This window comes from Bison bison, unplaced genomic scaffold, assembly GCF_000754665.1.
Source record: "Bison bison bison isolate TAMUID 2011002044 unplaced genomic scaffold, Bison_UMD1.0 scf7180017864330, whole genome shotgun sequence".
Classification (NCBI taxonomy): domain Eukaryota; kingdom Metazoa; phylum Chordata; class Mammalia; order Artiodactyla; family Bovidae; genus Bison; species Bison bison.
Window position 1 is genome coordinate 8,334,399 of NW_011494902.1, and position 23,589 is coordinate 8,357,987.

Consider the following 23,589-nt stretch of genomic DNA (forward strand, 5'->3'; position numbering starts at 1 on the left):
TTGATCTCTGGTTCCTCTGCCTTTTCTAAAACCAGCTTGAACATCTGGAAGTTCATGGTTCACATATTGCTGAAGCCTGGCTTGGAGAATTTTGAGCATTACTTCACTAGCGTGTGAGATGAGTGCAATTGTGCAGTAGTTTGAGCATTCTTTGTCATTGCCTTTCTTTGAGACTGGAATGAAAACTGACCTTTTCCAGTCCTGTGGCCACTGCTGAGTTTTCCAAATTTGCTGGCATATTGAGTGCAGCACTTTCACAGCATCATCATTCAGAATTTGAAATAGCTCAACTGGAATTCTATCACCTCCTCTAGCTTTGTTAGTAGTGATGCTTTCTAACACCCACTTGACTTGACATTCCAGGATGTCTGGCTCTATGTCAGTGATCACACCATCATGATAGGGAAATACAAATACTCACTTAGAGAAATAAGGTCTTAATTTTGAATTTATAAAGAAACCAGGGATTCTCCTATGGCAGAAACCCTGTGAGGTCATTTAGCACCATATTAAAAAAAATAGATTTTGGGGGGCTGATATTTTCCTATTAGTTTTGTTCTCCTGAATTTCATCCAATATGCAGTAAATGTATGCTATTTGGAATCATCATCTAATTATAGTTTTTTTGCAATCAATTACCTTATTTATCTGTGAACTTTATTCAAAAAGTCCAGTCTGCAGAGTGGTAAAATCATCAGCTATTGTTAATGATAATGATTGCTGTGAGGAGAAGAAGCTGCCGAGGCTCACATTTCCAATGCCTCACTAGGTCTAAGCTTCTCCTGAAGCTTCGTGCTGAGAGCAGATAAAGCATTAGCTGATGCCCAGGGAGAATCTCTGCTAAGGCTCTCGGGGTGAGAGGAGGTTGCAAATTTTCTATCTTATCTTTTCTCTCAGACATACCACTCAACTTCTCATCAAACGGTTGCTTTGAAAATTTCCTCACACGAAAAATAAATGTCAGTTGCTTTTTTGTGGGTGCTAGATTTTTCATAACACAGGCATGGTATGATACTGGTCTTGTGTTTTTATTCTCTAGCCTGATATGGAAAAAATGTGCAAGTTTTACATAAAATAAATAGAACTGGGGTTTTTGAAAACTATGCAGCTATTTTTCTGGATAATTTTTTTCCATCCTATTAGATATTTCTCAGTTACATTTTGTTTTCCCTTTAGATTCATGGAGGAGAAAAGAGGAGTGTTAAAAGAATTACTCAGATCATTATTTTTTTAAGATTTTTGATGTGGAGATTTTTAAAGTCTTTACTGAATTTGTTAAATATTGTTTCTGTTTTAAGTTTTGGCTTTTAGGCCACGAGTCATGTGGCATTTTAACTCCTCAACTAGGGACAGACCCCACACCTCCTGCATTGGAAGATGAAATCTTAATCACAGAACCACCTCAGGAAGTCCCATCAGACCCTTATTAAAGCAACAAAGTGATGGGAGCTGGCAACAAGAAGTGCTGGGGGAGATGTACTATATGCACACATTAACTCTAATAGGAGAATAGAAAAATAAAAGAAATTAAGAATGGATATGTCTCATATTAGTATCTGTTGGTTTTCACACTCATCCAGATATTTATTCCTGAGCTCTTTAACATTTCTACAAAGTGAAGGAGGAAAGCTACTTTTTGCTGCACTCTAAAGTGGTTATGACATTTGGAAAGAGGTAAAGAGAAATATCTCTCTCCACCTCCCTCTTGTTTAGATCACTGTTTCTTCTTAGGAAAATCAATGAAGTAGATAAGTACCATTTTTTTAGCTTCTTCCTGCATTACTAATGCAAAATGAGGCCCAAGATGAGTAGCGTTAGCATCACCTGGGAACTTATTAGAAAGAATCCATCTAAGTCACCTCAACCTAATGATTCAAAAGACCAAGGAACTTTTTTTTTCCCCAAACTCTCTATGTGATACTTCTAACACTAAATTTTGAGAGAAAAAAGAAAAATGCCTTGGAGGTGTGTAGAGTCCAAGATTCTACATTTCTAACAAGTTCCCAGGTCATGGTGTTGCTGCTTGTCCATATACCATAGTTTTCAGTAGTGAGATTCTAAGGGATGTCTACATAATTCTGAGATTTTTTTTTTTTCATTTTTTCCCTTTTTTGCCTCCATCTTTGGCTTTCTATCCCACAATCACTCTCTCTTTATTCTATACCTGTGCAGTTGGTTGATTGAATAAATGGAATCTGGCAGGCTACAAATATAAGACAATTTAATTTTTTTAAATTACTCTGGCTTCATACAAGCATGCATCTCTCCTTTCTGGATCCATAATGACCTTTCTGATTTATCCTATAGCTTTCTCCAAGGTTCTAGTGCAGAACAGTACACAGTGAGAGAACTGCTGTGTGGGCCTGACAGTACGGGAGCACTGAGGAACCTACTGGAACAGGCCAACAACTGCCACTAAAGTCACCCAGTCAGGACCACTTCACATTTCACTGCCCTTCCTCTTCCCTCCTGGCGCATACTGGACTGTATCCTATGTCTAACATAGAGGGGAATTAATTCCCTTGTACTTCCTGTCTTCTAATTCTAGCTTCTCTGGCATTGGAGACTAGGATAGAAAAACAGGCAAAATGGCCCTGTATCATGGTCTACCTTATAGTCACGTGAAGGACTGGCTTGCCTTGTGTGTCTCTGTTGGGTGTTTTCTGACAGTGAAGTAATTGAACTGCTGAGCTTCTCTTCTGTGCTTGAGGAGCACCTGGAGTCTTGGGTGTTGGGGAAACTTGTTGACATTTTGTTCTCTAACATTATGCTACAGAAAAGGTTGAACCATTCCAACAAGCTTCCTCAGCACTCTCTATAGGGAAGTAGACATAAGACTCTACATGTATGTGAATCCAACTCCAGGAGACACATATCAAGTTCATACAGAAATTCTCTCTCTGTGCACCATTTTGGCTTTAAAACCCTGGAAAATCTGGGGCTTTCCTCACATCACCAGTATCCAGCCAAAAAGTAAAAGCCCTGATCTCCCCATCTCTAACTACTGAGTACTGGTTTCCCCATCATAAGTTGACCCCTTTTGGTATATAAATCAGCAGTTTCTTCTTGATTCTTTTCTCTATCTTAAATTAGACTGTATTTACTGATGTGGGGACAAGAGAATGCAGTGATGGTTGAGAATAATCAAGCTCATTAGATGCCTTTTTATAAAACATTGAGGAAATCCACAGTAGGTCATTGCAAGCTCTCTACAGAGAATATGGCTACTTAATGCCAGGCTGGATGAAGCACAAGCTGGAATCAAGATTGCCATGAGAAATATTAATAACCTCACATATGCAACACTCCAGCACTCTTGCCTGGAAAATCCCATGGACGGAGGAGCCTGGTAGGCTGCAGTCCAAGGGGTCGCTAGGAGTCAGACACAACTGAACGACTTCACTTTCACTTTTCACTTTCATGCATTGGAAAAGGAAATGGCAAGCCACTCCAGTGTTCTTGCCTGGAGAATCCCAGGGATGGGGGAGCCTGGTGGGCTGCCGTCTCTGGGGTTGCATAGAGTTGGATACGACTGCAGTGGCTTAGCAGCAGCAGCAGCAGCAGCACATACGCAAATGACACTACCCTTAATGGCAGAAAGTGAAGAGGAACTAAAGAGCCTCTTAATGAAAGTGAAAGAGAGTGAAAAAGTTGACTTAAAACTCAACATTCAAAAAACTAAGATCATGGCATCTGATACCATCACTTCATGGTAAATAGAAGGGGAAACAATGGAAACAGTGACAAACATTATTTTCTTGGACTCCAAAATCACTGCAGATGTTGACTGCAGCCATGAAATTAAAAGACACTTGCTCCTTAGAAGAAAAATTATGACCAACCTAGACAGCATATTTAAAAGCAGAGACATTACTTTGCCAACAAAGGTCCATCTAGTCAAAGCTATGATTTTTCCAGTAGTAATGTACGGATGTGAGAGTTGGACCATAAAGAAAGCTGAGAACCAAAGACTTGATGATTTTGAACTGTGGTGTTGGAGGAGACTCTTGAGAGTCCTTTGGACTGCAAGGAGATCAAATTAGTCAATCCTAAAGGAAATCAGTCCTGAATATGCATTGGAAAGACTGATGCTGAAGATGAAGCTCCAATACTTTGGCCACCTGATGCAAAAAACTGACTCACTGGAAAAGACCCTGATGCTGAGAAAGATCGAAGGCAGGAGGAGAAGGAGACTACAAAGGATGAGATCGTTGGATGGCATTACGGACTTGATGGACATGAGATTGAGCATGCTCCAGGCGTTGGTTGGTGGACAGGGAAGCCTGGCATACTGCATCCATGGAGTCACAAAGAGTCAGACATGACTGAGTGACTGAACTGAACTGAATGCTTCTTTGAATTTATATTTGAAATATAGATATTAATTGCCAGGAAAAAGGAAGTATCCCATTATATACATATTGCCTCTTTCTTGATCTGTTATCAACATACTCAATTCATTCTATCACTTAGATTTTAGGCAGTCCTCACCTTCATACAAGTTTCATTAGTTAAAGTGAGTGAAGTCGCTCAGTCGTATCTGACTCTTTGTGACCCCATGGACTGTAGCCTACTACGCTCCTCTGTCCATGGGATTTTCCAGGCAAGAGTACTGGAGTGGGTTGCCATTTCCTTCTCCAGAGGATCTTGCCAACCCAGGGATCGAACCCGGGTCTCCCACATTGTAAGCAGATGCTTTACCACCAGGGAAGTCCAGGGAAGTTCATTATTAGTTAAGGAGAGAATTTTAACAGTAAAAGCCATACTCACGAGCCTTGCACTGAAGCACTGGGATTTAAGAGAACTCTGAAGGGTGCAGGAGCAGAAACAACTTCTGGGGGTCAGAAACAAAACCCATTACCATCTTCCTTCTTTGGGAAACCTTTCACTTTGGGAGCAGCATGAATCACTGTATCAATTCTTGGTTATACACTGTAGGAAGCATCTTCCTTTTGAGATTTTGTAGATAGCATTTGAGAGCAGAAAATTATACTAGACAAGTCCAATCCCCTTATTTTAAAAAGAAATAAAATGTATTCATGCATTATTTTAATGGACATTTATTAAGTGGTTTCTATTGGCAAGAGACTAAATTTTAAGAGGCTTTACTCAGATTTCTTCATGTTTAATGAAGGGTTTTACCACATTGACTCTGTCTGCTTTGTGGTTTCAGGTTTACAGAATGTTCCCAAATGATGCTCCATAAAACAGAGCCTCTCATATGCAAAGCAGATTGAACCTGAAAATTAAATAGCACATCTTCAGTATTATTAAGTAAATGCTTCATGCAAATTCAAAACTAGTCTTCTAAAAAAGGAATTTCATTTAGAGGAAATAATGGGTTTAAATCAGAGTTGATTTTGGTATTTCAAAATGCACCAAGTTATTTCCAAATGTGCCATTTATCACATCTTAGTAAGTCACAGTGAGGTGCCACTGCCCATTTTATAGCATTTCTGCTACCATTTGGGAACATTGCAGCCATTACACATAGCAGCCCACATTACTCTTGACAGGTAGCTGCACCTTCCAGAAACCAGGGACTCTGCTGCCCCTGAAAGTGGCCACAGGGGTACTTGCTATGATGTAAACACCTGCCCACAATGCTGGTAATGAGAGCTTATCACACCTGGCATCCCTTTAACAGCTGTAGGGTGACCTGTCAACCACAGGCCAAATCCAGACTGATTATCATGAGGTGAAAAGTCTCAAATCCTATTAGCCATCCCATGAGCCATCCAGCCACCTGTACATGGTTAACATCTGTTGTTTGAAGTTTGTGGTGGCTGTTTCCTTTCCAGGCATTGCATTTTTTTCCCCCATTGACTGGTGTGGGAAAAAAAGTGGAAGATAATGATCAACAGAAACATTATTAAAACATCTCTAATGGGGTGAAATTCCCACTGTAAATATTGTTGCTTTTAAAGTGCACATTGGGCTAGAATATCAACTATTCAATAATAAAGATTTTGTTAGGCATTACATGGGGGGATATTGAAGACTAATTGAGTATAACATGGAGTGACTGATAAATAGTACAAAGCAATTATAATCACGGCTGGTATCTTAGTCAATTTAGTCAAGGCAAGAATTAAAGTACAAATGAAACAAAATAACTGAGGATTAAATTTGTGCTAATTGGGGGATGTTATTGCTTCTAAGGGCAGTCAATTTTGTGAGCTGATTTGGTCAGTGAGGGCATCTTACAGGGAGAGATGATTTAAATTGGACATTAAAGAATAAATAAGACTCATCTAGTGATGCGAGATGAGAGGTGAGCAGCAGATCAGCACTGCAAGAAAGCTGTAGCACCAAGAATTATTTATCTGTGTGCACAAGGAGATGGGTTTGAAGCAAACACGTGGACTGTGCTGAAGAGCAGTAGAGAGGCGATTATGATGGATCCAGGCAATCAGAGGCCTTTAGAATTAGGACAAGTGGAAGAAAAGTCATTGTGAGTTCTTGCAGGAGAGGTAATTGCTGATGTGATGATGTTTCAAGTAAGACGAATAGAGAGTGTGTAGGGTGAAATGGAATCAGTGGCACACTTCCGAGTTCTCTAATTGAAAAAGTAATAATCAATATATGTAAAGCACTGTAATGTTTCTCAAATTGTGGGCAGTCATCTCATTTGATGCTTTCACACCTGCCCACCAAAATACTCCAAGAAACAGAAAGGCATGGGGGTACAGCTTGTTCCAAACGGGTCTGGGGTGTAGCATGAAGAATATAAAAAACATGAAATGCATTTCATGTCATATTTTGGTTGTAAAATCCCAGCAGATTTTTTTTTCTGATTTATAATATGCCCTTGCTGATCTTTTAAAATATGCATGTTTAAAACAAAAAGCAAAATTAACCTGAAAACTCTTCAAGATTTGACATCACATGTCCCTAGCTAGTTGAATGTCTGAAGACTTGGCTGTCAACTCTTGGGAAATATTGCCACTCTTTGCGGGCATGTATCTCAATTTATCTCTTTTTCAACAGGTGAGAAACTTCTTATGTCTCCCATACCTCAAACCAGTCCTAGCAAAGATGCCAGTATACAGCAACTGAAGCAATGGGAGTCTACTATTGTGGATTAGTTTACACTGAGCAGTGATGAGATTAGGGTTGGGGGAATTGGCCTGTAATTATCCAGATGTTCTTAAGCACACACCTGAAGGTATATATTATACTAAGCCCCTCTTTTTTGTTATTATGGCTGTCTTTTCTGATTCTATCCTGATTTCTATCCTGATATCTACCCTTTGGGGGCATTCTACATTGCTGCACACTTCCCTTTGCAAATTAAAAATGTTAAATTCCCTTTACATTATCACAACCTTGTAAGGGAGTGTCCTAGGGTCCTTTGCTTGGTTCCTGTGCAGTCCTTTCCTGGTTATGAAGCTAATGATAATTTTTTTTTTTCCCATGAAGGGCTCGAAAACCATACTACATGTTCTTGGACCAAAATATAAAAGATCAATTGTTTTATTTTTTCAGTTGGAATTAAACTGATCTATATGGGTTTTTTGGACCTTTATACTTGTGATTCTGTTCTTGATACATGCATCTGTTCCTCTGACAGTAAAGTTTACTCATTTCTATGATATCATTTGAACTCCACATTTAGACCACTTTTATTATGGATTATGAACTGGGAGCATGTGTATATTTTAGAGGACACTGCCAGGTCAACCTCCAGAAAGTTTAAATAATAGTCCTCATAATATTTGCCCAGTCTCCCAACACAATTTATTGAATAGATTATCGTTTTCCCACTGAGTATTTTCATGATGATAGATGTTTATTTATTTATAGTAACTCATCCTTCAGTTATTGAATTTGAATATATTTGGACATTTGCATTTCTAATGAGATGCAGAAATATGTGTTACAAATTTAGATTCTATATTAGACTATCATTTTAAATAAATTTTTCTTTTATGGGGAATCTGTAAAAAAACACGAAATTTTTTCAGCCTAATACCAAAATTTATGTGACTTCACAATTTAAAGAAAATAGTTGCAAATTCTATATATCTAAATCTAATATCTATCTTTCTAATCTATCTTTGTACATGTGTGTCTATATATCCACATATGTGTATCTAACCAAATCTATTTATCTATAAATCTTTAACCATTGCAGTTATAAAACAAAATAAACTGATGAATGAATTTTGGCAGAACATGTTGTTATTCAGTCACTCAGTTCTGTCCCACTCTTTGTGACTGCAGCACACCAGGTTTCCTTGTCCTTCAATATCTCCTGGAGTTTGCTCCAACTCATGTCTATTGAGTCGGTGATGCCATCCAAACATCTCATTCTCTGTTGTCCCCTTCTCCTCCTGCTTTCAATCTTTCCCAGCATAAGAGTCTTTTTCACTGAGTTGGCTTTTCACCTCAGGGGGCCAAAGTATTGGAGCTTCAGCATCAGTCCTTTCAATGAATATTCAGGGTTGGTTTCCTTTAAGATTTGCTGGTTAGATCTCCTTACGGTCCAAGGAACTCTCAACAGTCTTCTTCAACACCACAGTTCAAAAGCACTGATTCTTCAGCACTCAGCCTTCTTTATAGTCCAACTCTCACATCCATAAATGACAACTGGAAAAGCCATAGGTTTGACTATATGGACGTTTGTTGACAAAGTAATGTCTGCTTTTTAATATGCTGTCTAGGTTGGTCATAACTTTTCTTCCAAGGAGCAGGTGTCTTATTTCATGGTTGCAGTCACTGTCCACAGTAATTACAGAGCCCAAGAAAATGAAGTTTGTCACTGTTTTCATCGTTTCCCCATTTATTTGCTGTGAAGTGATAGAACTGGATGCCATTATCTTTGTTTCTTGAATGTTGAATTTTAGGCCAGCTTTTTCACTCTCCTTTTGCACCTTAATCAAGAGGCTCTTTAGTTTCCCTTCACTTTCTACCATAAGGATGGTGTCATCTGCATATCTGAGTTTATTGATATTTCTCCCAGCAATCTTGATTCCAGCTTGTACTTCATCCAGCTCAACATTTCACATGGTGTACTCTGCATATAAGTTAAATAAACAGGGTGACAGTATACAGCCTTGATGTACTCCTTTCCCAATTTTGAACCAGTTCATTGTTCTATGTCCAGTTCTAAGTGTTGCTTCTTGACCTGCATACAGGTTTCTCCAGAGGCAGGTAAGGTGGTCTGGTAATAGCAGTTCTGTAAGAATTTTGCACAGTTTGTTGTGATCCACATAGTAACAACAGCTTTAGTGTAGTCAATGAAGCAGAAGTAGATGTTTTTATGGAATTCTCTTGCTTTTTCTATGATCCAACAAATGTTGGCAATTTGATATCTTTTTCCTCTTCCTTTTCTAAAACCTACCTGTGCATCTGGAAGTTTGTACTTTGCATACTGTTGAAGCCTAGCTTGTAGGATTTTGAGCATCACCTTGGTATCATGTTAAGTGAGTCGATTGTGAGGTAGTTATAACCTTCTTTGTTTCCAAGGCAAACCATTCAATATTACAGTAATCCAAGTCTATGCCCCAACCACTAATGCTGACGAAGCTGAAGCTGAACAGTTCTATGAAGATCTGTAAGATGTTTTAGAACTAACAACAAAAAAAAGATGTCCTTTTCATCATAGGGGACTGGAATGCAAAAGGAGGAAGTCAAGAGATACCTGGAGTAACCGGTAAGTTTGGACTTGGTGTACAAAATGAAGGAGGGTAAAGGCTAACAGAGTTTTGCCAAGAGATGGGCTGGTTGGATCTCCTTGCAGTCCAAGAGACTCCCAAGAGTCTTCTCCAACACCACAGTTCAAAAGCATCAATTCTTTGGCGCTCAATTTTCAATATAGTCCAACTCTTACATCCATACATGACTACTGGAAAAACCATAGCTTTGGCTAGATGGACCTTTGTTGGCAATGTAATGTCTCTGCTTTTGCATATGCTGTCTAGGTTGATCATAACTTTTCTTCCAAGGAGCAAACGTCTTTTAATTTCATGGCTGCAGTCACCATATGCAGTGATTTTAGAGCCCAAAAAGTAAAGTCTGTCACTGTTTCCATTGTTTCCATATCTATTTGCCAAGAAGTGATGGGACCAGATGCCATGATCTTAGTTTTCTGAATGCTGAGTTTTAAGCCAGCTTTTTCAATCTCCTCTTTCACTTTCATCAAGAGGTTCTTTATTTCTTCTTCACTTTCTTCCATAAGGGTGGAGTCATCTGTATATCTGAGGTTATTGATATTTCTCCCAACAATCTTAATTCCAGCTAATGCTTCATCCAGTCCAGCATTTCCCATGATGTACTCTGCATATAAGTTAAATAAGCAGAGTGACAATATACAGCCTTGATGCCCTCTTTTCCCAATTTGGAACCAGTCTGTTGTTCCATGTCCAGTTTTAACTGTTGCTTCTTGACCTGCATACAGATTTCTCAAGAGGCAGGTCAGGTAGTCTGGTGTTCCCATCTCTTTCAGAATTTTCCCCAGTTTATTGTGATCTACACAGTCAGTCAGCAAAAACAAGACTGGGAACCAATTGTGACTCAGATCATGAACTCATTATTGCAAATTCATATTTAAACTGAAGAACATAGAGAAAACCACTAGACAATTCAGGTATGACCTAAATCAAATCCCTTATGATTATTCAGTGGAAGTGACAAATAGATTCAAGGGATTAGATCTGATAGACAGAGTACCTGAAGAACTATTGACACAGGTTCATAACATTGTATAGGAGGCTGTGATCAAAATCATTCCCAGAAAAAGAAATGCAAAAAGGCAAAATGGTTCTCTGAGGAGGCCTTACAAACAGCTGAGAAAAGAAGAGAAGTAAAAGACAAAAGAGAAAAGAAAAGATATACCCATCTAAATACAGCATTCCAAAGAATAGCAAGGAAAGAACAAAAACTTCCTAAATGAATAATGCAAAGAAATAGAGGAAAACCATAGAATGGGAATGACTAGAGAGCTCTTCATGAAAATCAGAGATACCAAGTGAACGTTTCATGCAAAGATGAGCTCAGTAAAGTACAAGACCTAACAGAAGCAGAAGGTACTAAGAAGAGGTGGCAAGAATACACAGAACCTATACAAAGAAGATCTTAGTGACCCAGATAACCATAATGGTGTGATCACTCACCTAAAGCCAGACATCCTCAAGTTTGAAGTCAAGTTGGCCTTAGGAAGCATCACTACAAACAAAGCTAGTGGAGGTGATGGAACTCCAGCTGAGCTATTTCAAATCCAAAAAGATGGTGCTGTGAAAGTGCTGCAGTCAATATACCAGCAAATTTGGAAAACTCAACAGTGGCCACAGGCCTGGAAAAGATGTTTTCATTCCAATCCCAAAGAAGGGCAGAATATGACTCTCTTAAAACCATGCAAAATGTGAAATTTTAGTTGGAAACTTGCAGCTTAAAGAAAAAAGATAAACATCCTAAAATTTGACTTTGTTCTTGGGTTATTCCTTTAAAAGGAATTAAAATCATATTTCTTTGAGATTATGGTAGAGCTGCAAGTTTTTATTTACTTCTGTAAGACTGGTTACTTCTTTTCCAAATGAGTTCTCTTGAAGGAACTGAAAGTTCTTGTTCTCATCCTCCACCCTGGCTGCTCATCTTTCTAAAATCACTTTTAATTTAATCATCTGACTTTGACAAGCATGAGCACAGGAAGTAATAAGACTAGACACCAACAGTAGGTCTTAAATAGAGGCAGTTTTGAAGCCAACAAAATGGGTTTCAAGGCTTGTATTATCCTATCCTATCCACGTACTCTCAGAGAAGAAGGGTGACTACACACTCAGAAGGCGAATCATCACCATTGGAGGGTGATGCTGGATCAAAAGCATGATTATCTTGAAGCATCTCTTGATAGTTACCTCGTGATACTGGTATATTGACTTGATCTATTGTCCTGACTCAGTGGTAAAGAATCCACTTGCCAAGGCAGAAGATATAGGAGACTTTGGTTTGCTCCCTGGGTTGGGAAGATCCCTTGGAAGAGGAAATGGCAATCCACTACAGTATTCTTGCCTGGAAAATCCCATGGACAGAGGAGCCCGGTGGGCTACAGTCCATTAGGTTTCAAAGAGTCAGACATGATTGAGTGCCTGAGCATGAATGCATATGTGTTACATATGTTCTCAGCTGTGTCTGACTCTTTAAAACACCATGGACTGTGCCAGGCTCCTCTGCCCGTGGAATTTTCCAGGCAATAATCCTGGAGTGAATTCCATTTTCTACTCCACAAGGTGCAAATAATCACTTCTAACTTTCCTCATGTATATTCTGAATAAGACATTTAATCTTTTAAAATTTCAGCCTTGTCCCTAATATGGACATAAAAATGCTATCTGTATCACACTATTTTAATGAGAATTAAATAAAATAATCTGAATAAAGAGCAGGGGGCATAGCAAGCACTCTATAGATTGGATAATGTATTAGTTTATAAATTTTAATATATTAATATTGGAAAACTTTAAAAAGTATTTCTGAGTAATTAGTTAACATAGTAGGGAAAGGAAGAACTTGCCTATAAAGCTATTTGATGTCTAATAGATTGATTGAATTTTTATGGGATTTTCTATGTATATTACATTGTCAGTTTAGCTTTTTAAGTAAATTATGATGATGTGTAAATTAAAAATTATGTTTTCAAATTAATCATTATAAAATTATATCAAATATCCTTTATATGATTACTTAAACTCATTCACTGTCCTTCACTCTGAATGATGTCATTTATTTTTTTACTATTTGCCCTCAGACAAATTTTCTGGCTATATCTGTTTTATTAATCCTTCAGAGTATTGGAGTATATTTCATTTATTAATCTTGATGCTTTTAACTTTATTTTCTTAACTCATACCTTCATCTTTACTTTTTCCTTTTATATAGTCTCTCTGATTTCACTTTGTGTTTCATCAAATATATTAACTTGAATACATAATTTTTTCATTTAAAAATACATTAATAAGTTAATAAATATTAACTTGAATACATATTTTTGTAATTTAAAAAATAAAGACTGTAAGGCTATCAATATTTCTCTGCATACAGATGAGCTAATTGACAGTGATTAATTTTTGTCAATGTGTGGTCCTAGAACAACCTGGATATTGTTCAAAGAAACATGCCTGCTGACTCAGTCAAGAACTTATGCTTTAGAATCTCAGAAGACAAATGGTAGACAGTGCCACTAAAATATATAATGGTTCAGTTCAGTTCAGTTGCTCAGTCGTGTCCCACTCTTTGCGACCCCATGAATCGCAGCACGCCAGGCCTCCCTGTCCATCACCAACTCCCGGAGTTCACTCAGACTCACGTCCATCAAGTCAGTGATGCCATCCAGCCATCTCATCCTTTGTTGTCCCCTTCTCCTCCTGCCCCCAATCCCTCCCAGCATCAGAGTCTTTTCCGATGAGTCAACTCTTCGCATGAGGTGGCCAAAGTATTGGAGTTTCAGCTTTAGCATCAGTCCTTCCAAAGAACACCAAGGACTGTTAGCTATAGTAAAATTGTTATACATCTGAGTTTAACATTTTTCCCTTTTTAAAATTACTTATTGTTTCAATTTAGAGTTTTATCCAACATTAATTTTAACAAATGACTTAAATATTTTTTAAAAAGTTAAAATTTTATGTCTGTTTGAATTTATTTTTCTATTGTTGATTTTAGTTTATTATAATTGGCCTGATAGTGCAGTCAAAAGCACTTTTGCAATTTAAAAATTAGTTATGTTCTTTTCATGTCCAAGCAAAAAATTGTTTAAAAAATTTCTAGCAAATAAAAAATTAGTTATTAATTATGTCATTCAAATAATTTTCATACTTGTTCAAATTATATCTTGATCTATCAGATCCAGAGGAGTATATTAATATCCATCACTGTGACTGCAGCTTTCTCAAAGTTCCTTTTCCTAGAATGCTGTGAGGCATCTACTACTTATTACCACACAAATATACTCAAGCTTTCATTGTTTGTTGCTTTCATGACCAAGAAATAGTTCATTTTTTTGTCAATTTAGTACTTCTGTCAATTCAGTAATTTGGGTTTAAATTGCTGTTTTTAACTTATTGCATTTGTTTGAAACATTGATATATCTTTGCTGCTTATTCTCTAAAGTAAATACAACTGGATTTTTTTTTCGTCTTTGACATTTGAGATGAATATTTTGGTGGTGGTGTTCAGTTGTGTCCACTTCTTTGTGACCCCAGGAGGCTCCTCTATTTATGGAATTTTCCAGGCAAGAACAATGGTGTGGGTTGCAATCATTACCCCATTCACAATTATTGTGAAAACTGACATATTTGATTTTATTCTTAATATCTTATACTTGAATTTTTTCCAATATTTTTAGGTCATAATTTTCAAAATTCTTAGGCTTTGTTGATATTTTCTTCTATAAATTAAACCAATAAAATATGCATTTTGCAGCTTGTCAATTCAACTTAAGTATACATTGCATATTAAAATTTAAAACATCCCAACTTTTTATGACCCAGTTGTTCAAGGTAAAATTGTCTTTTCTAGTAGGATTTCCAATAAGTTTGAATGACGATTTGAAAACATCAAAGCCCTGAAGTTTGTTCCATGAATAAACATCAGACAGCAGATGGCTATATAACTCTTCATAGGATATATATTTTTTGAAATAATGCTAAATATATGACCTTGTGGAATTTTAAATTTTGATTGTCTTTTGTATACATAATTCCTTGAAAATATTATATAATGCACAAATGTTTAAGAGCAAACCAAGTCACCAAAAAAATTATCTTCTTTTATCAAGTGTATCTACTACTATTTTTACTTATTTGTTTCAAAAGTTCTATGTGTTAATATTTTATATTTAGACATTTCTCCAAAGAAGACATACAGATGGCTAACAAACACATGAAAAGATGCTCAACATCACTCATTATCAGAGAAATGCAAATCAAAACCACTATGAGGTACCATTTCACACCAGTCAGAATGGCTGCGATCCAAAAGTCTACAAATAATAAATGCTGGAGAGGGTGTGGAGAAAAGGGAACCCTCTTACACTGTTGGTGGGAATGCAAACTAGTACAGCCACTATGGAGAACAGTGTGGAGATTCCTTAAAAAACTGGAAATAGAACTGCCTTATGATCCAGCAATCCCACTGCTGGGCATACACACTGAGGAAACACAGAAGGGAAAGAGACACGTGTACCCCAATGTTCATCGCAGCACTGTTTATAATAGCCAGGACATGGAAGCAACCTAGATGTCCATCAGCAGATGAATGGATAAGAAAGCAGTGGTACATATACACAATGGAGTATTACTCAGCCATTAAAAAGAATACATTTGAATCAGTTCCAATGAGGTGGATGAAACTGGAGCTATTATACAGAGTGAAGTAAGCCAGAAGGAAAAACACCAATACAGTATACTAACGCATATATATGGAATTCAGAAAGATGGTAACAATAACCCTGTGTACCAGACAGCAAAAGAGACACTGATGTATAGAACAGTCTTATGGACTCTATGGGAGAGGGAGAGGGTGGGAAGATTTGGGAGAATGGCATTGAAACATGTAAAATATCATGTATGAAACGAGATGCCAGTCCATGTTCGATGCACGATACTGGATGCTTGGGGCTGGTGCACTGGGACGACCCAGAGGGATGGTTTGGGGAGGGAGGAGGGAGGAGGGTTCAGGATGGAGAGCACACGTATACCTGTGATGGATTCATTTTGATATTTGGAAAAACTAATACAATTATGTAAAGTTTAAAAATAAAATAAAATAAAAAAAGAATTTAAAGGGGGATACTGTTGGACTTCAAGTAGTTCACAATTTTGCAGAATTGTTTTATACATTTACAATATGCCATATAAAATTTATGCTGGAAATATGCACTATAAAAGCAGAAAGGAGGAAGGCTTCAACAGAGATAATTTTCATCTGGGACATGAAGTTTGAGATACTGGGGAATGATATTTTGTGTAGAGGTATTTCTATAGGTGAAATCGTAAATATGTGAGTGTTTATTGAACTTTGATATGCATGGTATGGCTACAGTAAGACCCAAGATATAGATTGAGTACCTCTGAATGACATGCTGAGTTGGCTTCTATAGTGTAAACAACAGGAAATTAGCAGAAAATAATTAAACATGGGAGTGACAAGACCAGATAGATTTTGAGAGAGAAAGAGAGCACTAACAATAGTGCAGTAGATGGATAGAACAAGGAAGAGATGGAAGATGACGAGAGATGGAAATAAAAGGAGATATTTGATGTGAGAAGTTTCTTTTATAGGAAAAAAAAAGTTTTCTATTTATTTGGCTGCAGCAGGTATTAGTTATGGCATACGGGATCTATTTTTCTGACCAGAGATCAAACCCAGGGCCCCTGCTTTGGGAGCACAGAGTCAGCCACTGGACCACCAGGGAAGTTCCAAGATGTTTCTCTAAGTTAATATACACTGTGATTTGTTTTGCTTGCTGTTTGGATGTTAAGAATGAAGAGGAGGCAAGAATTCAAATAAATTTGATTGATTACCTACTGCAGGATCATTTCTTCATCCTTAAAACAACCATAAAATGTATTATTATCTTCATTCTATGAGAGGAAATCCTGAATCTAAGAGAGTCTAGGTAAACTGCTCCAATACACACTGCTTGTAAATGCTAAAACTCCAGGAAACTTGGTTTATCTGTCTGAATAGCTGGTATCAAAGCTGCATTTCTGCAGAGCTAACCTGGCCTCTGAGTGCAGGGTAATTCCCTAACCAATTGGAGAGTGGAGAAGATACAAACATCTCTGACAATGTCAGTGTTGTCCAGAGGAGGAGGAGATGTGTTACTATAGATAAATTTCAATATTTAACTCTTGCACACCCAACTCAGTTTTTGTGAATGGTTTTGGGATTTTGTTGCTGTTTTCTGCTCCTTTTGCAAGCTAGCAGAAGCTTAAATTGATCTTCCCTTTCAAGAGAAGAAGGCATAGGAAGTGAAAGAGCATAAACATATTAGGTCTATTTACTCTTCTGAAATAAAACTGCCTTCATTATGTGAAATAGCATTTGCATAAGTTTATAGTTTGTGACAGGCTTTCCACTCATCCTTTAACAAGACATTATTTACCAAAGATCAACTATTTGACTATTGCCTCCTGAATCATAGCCACTCTAAAGAAATATGCAATCAATTTTTAAGGAAAAGGGAAAATCTTAAACTAACTTGACAATTATATAAAAGTTTTCTTTTGAACTCCTCAAATCAAAGTTTAACTTTAATAAATATGCCAGATATTATCATTATAACACATTGCTTTGGGCTATATTGCCATGAAGGAAAATTATTTTAGAATTTAGTTTGAAGCTGATAATTGATTTTTAAAGATCTGCAATTTATGACATAAAAGAGTTTAGTATTTACAATACTTATAAGTAATAATGAGGCCTAGCCCCAACATTTTTTGCCAGATTTGAAAATGTTTTATTTAAAAGGCAATTTGTTATAAAGTGCACTTTTAGAATTTTCACCAGTGTAATTAATGTCATTGCACTTAAATGCATCAACAAGCTCAGATTGATAGAGCTTGTACTATGAAAAATGAACAATTTTTACTATCAGCTACTTTCTTTGGTGAAAAAAAAATCAAGACTTATGAGTTAAATGTTCCCATATGAATGTATTTATCAAGTGGCATGACACAATTTGAAGTGGATCTTTTGCCTTGGATATAAGGAAACACAATGGAATATTACTCAGCTATTAAAAAGAATGCATTTGAGTCAGTTCTAATGAAGTGGATGAAACTGGAGCCTATTATAAAGAATGAAGTAAGTCAGAAAGAAAAACACCAATACAGTATATTAATGCATATATATGGAATTTAAAAAGATGGTAATGATGACTCTATATGCGAGACAGCAAAATAGACACAGATAAAAAGAACAGTCTTTTGGACTCTGTGGGAGAAAGCAAGGGTGGGATAATTTGAAGAATAGCATTGAAACATGTATATTACCATATGTGAAATAGATAACCAGTCCAAGTTCGATTCATGAAACAGGGCACAGAAAGCTGGTGCACAAGGACATCCCAGAGGGATGGGATGGGGAGAGAGGTGGGAGGGGCATTTGGGATGGGGGGACACATGTACACCTGTGACTGATTCATGTCAATGTATGGCAAAAATCACAATATTATAAAGTAATTACCCTACAATTAAAATAAATTAATTAAAAAAAAAAGACAAAGTGATGGCATCACATGAGTTTGAGATGACTTTTTTTTTTTGATTAATGTGTTAGTCTTCAGAATTCTATTATAATTGCAATGGTCTTAGTTTACCAAAGGTGGTGATATAATTTTTTTTAATATTTACTTATGCTTTTTAAAAAGGTAAATTATAGCTTAAGATTTTAAACAATTTTAAATCACCTATAACTCTACCAACCTCACACAACTATTTTTAAGTCCTTATATGTTTAATATTTGTTCATTTGCCTATAAATTTTCATATAAATATAGTATCTGTACCATTTGATAATTCAACATTTTCTACTACATTATAAAAATTTTTCACAATTCTACACATTCTTCATTTATTATAAATTCCTTTTTAATACATCAGTGATAAGAAAAGAAACATTTTTAGGAGAAGGGAAAAAAAAAAAAAAAACTAAGCTATAACAAGACTTTCCCAGCATCAGGGTCTTTTCAAATGAATCAGTTCTTCACATCAGGTGGCCAAAGTACTGGAGTTTCAGCTTCAGCATTAGCCCTTCCAATGAATACTCAGGACTGATTTCCTTTAGGATGGAACTGGTTGGATCTCCTTGTAGTCCAAGGGACTCTCGAGAGTCTTCTCCAACACCACAGTTCAAAAGCATCAATTCTTTGGTGTTCAGTTTTCTTTATACTCCAACTCTCACATCCATACATGACCACTGGAAAAGCTTTGACTAGATGGACTTTGCTGAGAAAGATTGAAGGCGGGAGGAGAAGGGGACAGCAGAGGATGAGATGGTTGGATGGCATCACCAACTCAATGGACATGAGTTTGAGTAAACTCTAGGAGTTGGTGGTGAATGGGGAGGCCTGGCATTCTGCAGTCCATGGGGTCACAAAGAGTCAGACATGACTGAGCGACTGAACTGAACTGAACTATAAGAAGACTTGTAGAGTATTTTATAGTTGCTTAAAAATGGTTTTACTTAGTGAAACACTTCATTTGTTGGCTCAACTTATGGGTATAATTGATTTTGCCTAACTTTGTCAGAGAACAATGACTAATTTTGGAACTTTGATCTAGTGAGAGCAACCCTGTTTGACCTTCATATCATTTTCAATCTCTCTTCCCATGAAAACTTCAAAATCTTAGTCAAAAGTCATGTTTCCCATCCACTTTCAACATAAGTCCTATCCAATTACAACTTACATAAGGTAGATTTGAGCACATGTTTTGTGTCCTAAGAAGACATGTATACATTATTCTTGGATAATTCCTTGTGAATTACTAGAGAAATAGGTGTGTTTCCAAAATATATGTGAAATCATCAAGGACTTCATATTTGTACACACATGTGCCACAACATACCCCTTGCTCTCCCTCTCCACACAGACACATCACCCATCTTTCATTCTTTTTTGATTGACTCTCACTGGTTCTTTTCTGTCATCTTAAAAATATTCAGTTGCTTGGGAAAGTCCAGGATGTTATAATTCATTTATCTTAGCACATTTCAGTGTCCTAATACAGAGTTTGGGAAACAGTGGCCCAGATGAAATATGCAGATAGAAATTTCTCATTAAATCTTCTCATTTAAATTCATTGTTTAATATTATTTTATATTCATTAAGATTTACATATTAAATTAGACCCAGGCAACCAACTTAATATCATTTCTAATGCCATCACGATGACCCCACATACCCACAATGCCATCAAATGTGTTCCCAAGCCCCTCAATTCTCTCATGTCATTTCCTAAAACAGATGGTCACACTTGAGGAGCAGTGATATTCATTATTCATTCTAGACAGATTAGTAGAGCATCTTCTAAATACTTAGCATTTTTAAGACTGCATGGGAAACACAAAGAAGATAAAATTCCTGACCTTAAGGGACACAGAATGTAGTTGAAGAGACAAGACATGTTGACAATAACACTTACATAACCAAAAATGGCAGCAAAGTAAAGCATCAGGTCCACAAAAAGAAAGCATTTCAGATATTCACAGAAAAAGATTGGGTTTCATGCATTCTAATGAGAGAAGGCTCTAAGAGTTGGCTTGATCCCTTTAATATTTGTCACACAACTACGGGCCATGTAGAAATACCATGCATCTGGATCAATCATCCACTAATTCTACATATCAGTGATTAGTTAAGTAACAAGATCTACCATATTCTTCAGATATTTACTGTCCCATCAGCTTATTCATTTGATGCTAGTGCAGGCTCTCAAGCCACTCTAAAAATAATGGGAAGAACACCTGACTCTTCCTGAGTTTCAGATGGCAGCCATATGATCATAGTACCCTGCAGAGTGGGCCTATAATACCCTGAAACCCAAACCAGGGCAGCCACCTGGGGTGGGGAGTTTGGAGTCTGGGTTCTGTGATTTTTTTTTTCTCTAAGCCCTCAGCTTCCCCCAGTCCCTTGGCTCTCTTTCCCGAAATACAGTAAAAGGTTTTAGGCTCCTGCTTCAGTCACTTGCCTAGATACTGGGTTCCTTGCTTTACCTTCTATTCCCATTTTGAACATTTCTAGGCCTTTCTTCGGTGGGTTTTGACCTCCATCTTTGATTTACTTTCAAGTAACTTGTGGTCTCACTCTGCCTATTCTTCCTCTATCTCCTTGGTGTATTCTATGGATCTTTATTGGAACTCTTTTATACATTAAGCTTACTGGCTCAATTAATTCTCAGTTTCCATGTATTCTCCTGTTCTGGGGTCTCTCTTCTGAGGTATTCTGTCTGGCAAACTCTAAATGCTTTGGTCTCCCCTGAATCTCAGCTCCATACTCTCATCAATTTCAGTGGGTTCTCCCTATGGCCCCCTCCTTGTCCTACAGACTGGAGACTTAAGGCTGTAAGCTGGGGCAATAAGCAAGTTGGTGGTCATGTGGGGTGAGAGGGGAGATGTACTTGAACTTACTGTATAGAAGCAAGGAATGCCGCTGAATTTCTGTAATACCCAGGACAGTCCCCACAAGAATAAATCATCCAACCTAAAATGTCAGTAGCATGCCAAAGCTCAGAAATTCTAGCTTAGGCATATATAATAACCAAAGTTTTTGAGAAAAGTAATATATTCACTTTTTCTTCTCTTTCTGTATATCTCAGTTACAAGAGCTGATTTTGTATTTGGTTTCAATGCACATTTTCTGGAATATCAGAAAGAACAGCAAGAGTATTTTTCTGCCAGTCATTTGGGTAAGATTCATAATAAGATCTGAAAGGGAATGGGGAAAAGGAGAGAAGATCAATAAGATACAAAGACATAGATGATTACCCCCAAGTAATAAATTCAATTCAAATTTATTAAATATTGCAATTTTATGTTGATTCTGCAAAGTCTACCAGTTGATATTATTCCCCCATGAGATGAAGGAAGAGAGAATTTAAGTGATTTTCCTGAGGTAATATGAGTGATGAACAGAAAAGATAGAATCTGAACTCAGATCTAACTTCCGTGCCTTCATCCACCACTTCACAAGAGTGAAACAACAGAGACAGGCTAATGGAAAACATTACAGTGTTGAAGTGAAAAGATTTCCTTTTACTGTTTCACAAGTGAGATTTAATCAGGGTTGCTCTGTTCTGATCTTGGGAGGAAATAGGGTTATATGAACTCTCTGCCAAGAAAACCCAGAAAATGTTCTTCACCTCAAGAGACTGTAATTTTTAGTAGGATATCTAAGAAGAAACGTCTTATGAAGACAGCCTTTTAAAAGAGGGGGAAATTACTTGACTTTTGATTTTATATTCAGAGTGATGCTCTGAAAAGTCATGTGCTTGAGGGATCCTTACAACATTACCAGAAGGGGAATTTTTGTTTTTTCAGTTTAGAGTTTTCTAATACAAAAAAAAAAAGTAGTCTTGAGAGTAACTGAATTTTTTTTTAGTCCAGAGTTAACTATAGTTTAAAAAATAAAGTAAAAAGAACCATATATCTGCTTTGGATTGTGATATTAGTCTCCTCTTTCTTCTTATGAAATAGAGGTGGTTTAGTGCTAAAGGCGAGACACCGTCTATGTGTCTTGCTTGTCTTCATTCCACCTAGTGGAGCTCAGGTTCCTTATGCAGTGTGTGTCCCCAGGCAAACTCCTCCTTGACACCATCTGCAGCTACTGAAGTATGCAGGTTATATTTGAGAGCATTACAATCAGTCCCAGAGAGATTTTAGGCTTTGCTTATGCCCTTATACAAAGTCCAATCTTATGTAAGACCTTGTAATTAATAGAGTTATGGGGAATATTTCCCCCCTCAAATACACACTATAAAATTCTGAGTTTTATGAATTAATAAGCATAGCTATGTAGGGCTGCGATTCTGGTTACCTCTGTCTCGAACTTGAGTATCTGCTTTGAATTATTTTTTTGTCCTTTGTTGGCTATGTGTTCCCTGGAATACTGAAACAAAGATGATTACTTCCTTCTCTCTATTTTGACAGAAGATACTTACATATTAGAATAAACACACTTTGAATACAGCAGACAGCTGTTTCACAATTTCACGTGTGTTGTTTTTGTTCAGTGGCTACATCGTGGCTGACTTTTTGAGAACCCATGGACTGCAGTACACTAGGCTTCCCTGTCCTTCACTATCTCCTGGAGTTCGCTCACATTCATGTCCATTGAGTCAGTGATGCTATCTAACCATCTCATTGTCTGCTGTCCCCTTTCTCTTTTGCTTTCAATCTTTCCCTGCATCAGAGTTTTTTCCAATGAGTTGGCTCTTCACATCAGGTAGCCAAAATATTAGAGCTTCAGCTTCAGCATGAGATGTGTATGCAGAAGGCAATGACACAGCTAAATATGAACCTGTTCCATTTTGGCTAAAAACTTAAGAACATCAAAGCTAAGCCAACCAGCAGACAAACAAAAATAAGGACAGTTGAGTTTTCTGCCTGAAAGGTAAAGTTTAAGCCACTGTTGTCATTCACATGCATATTGGCTAAAATCCTAGCTATTTTTTCTGGGAACAGTCCTGTGTTGTACTCTTTCTCCCAAAGTTCCCTAGTGTTTTTAGAAAGTTGAAATCCTATTCACTGATGACAAAGAGCGAATGTAATAGGTAAGCGATCATTTAAACTCAGTCTGATATTCTCTATGAAAATGAAATGGCTTAATCTATTTGCCCAATATTCTCATCTACTTGCCTAGTTGGGGAGAAGAAGTGGCAGAAGATTAGTACTGAATATCAGATCAGATCAGATCAGTCGCTCAGTCGTGTCCGACTCTTTGTGACCCCATGAATCGCAGCACACCAGGCCTCCCTGTCCATCACCAACTCCCGGAGTTCACTGAGACTCACGTCCATCGAGTCAGTGATGCCATCCAGCCATCTCATCTTCTGTTGTCCCCTTCTCCTCCTGCCCCCAATCCCTCTCAGC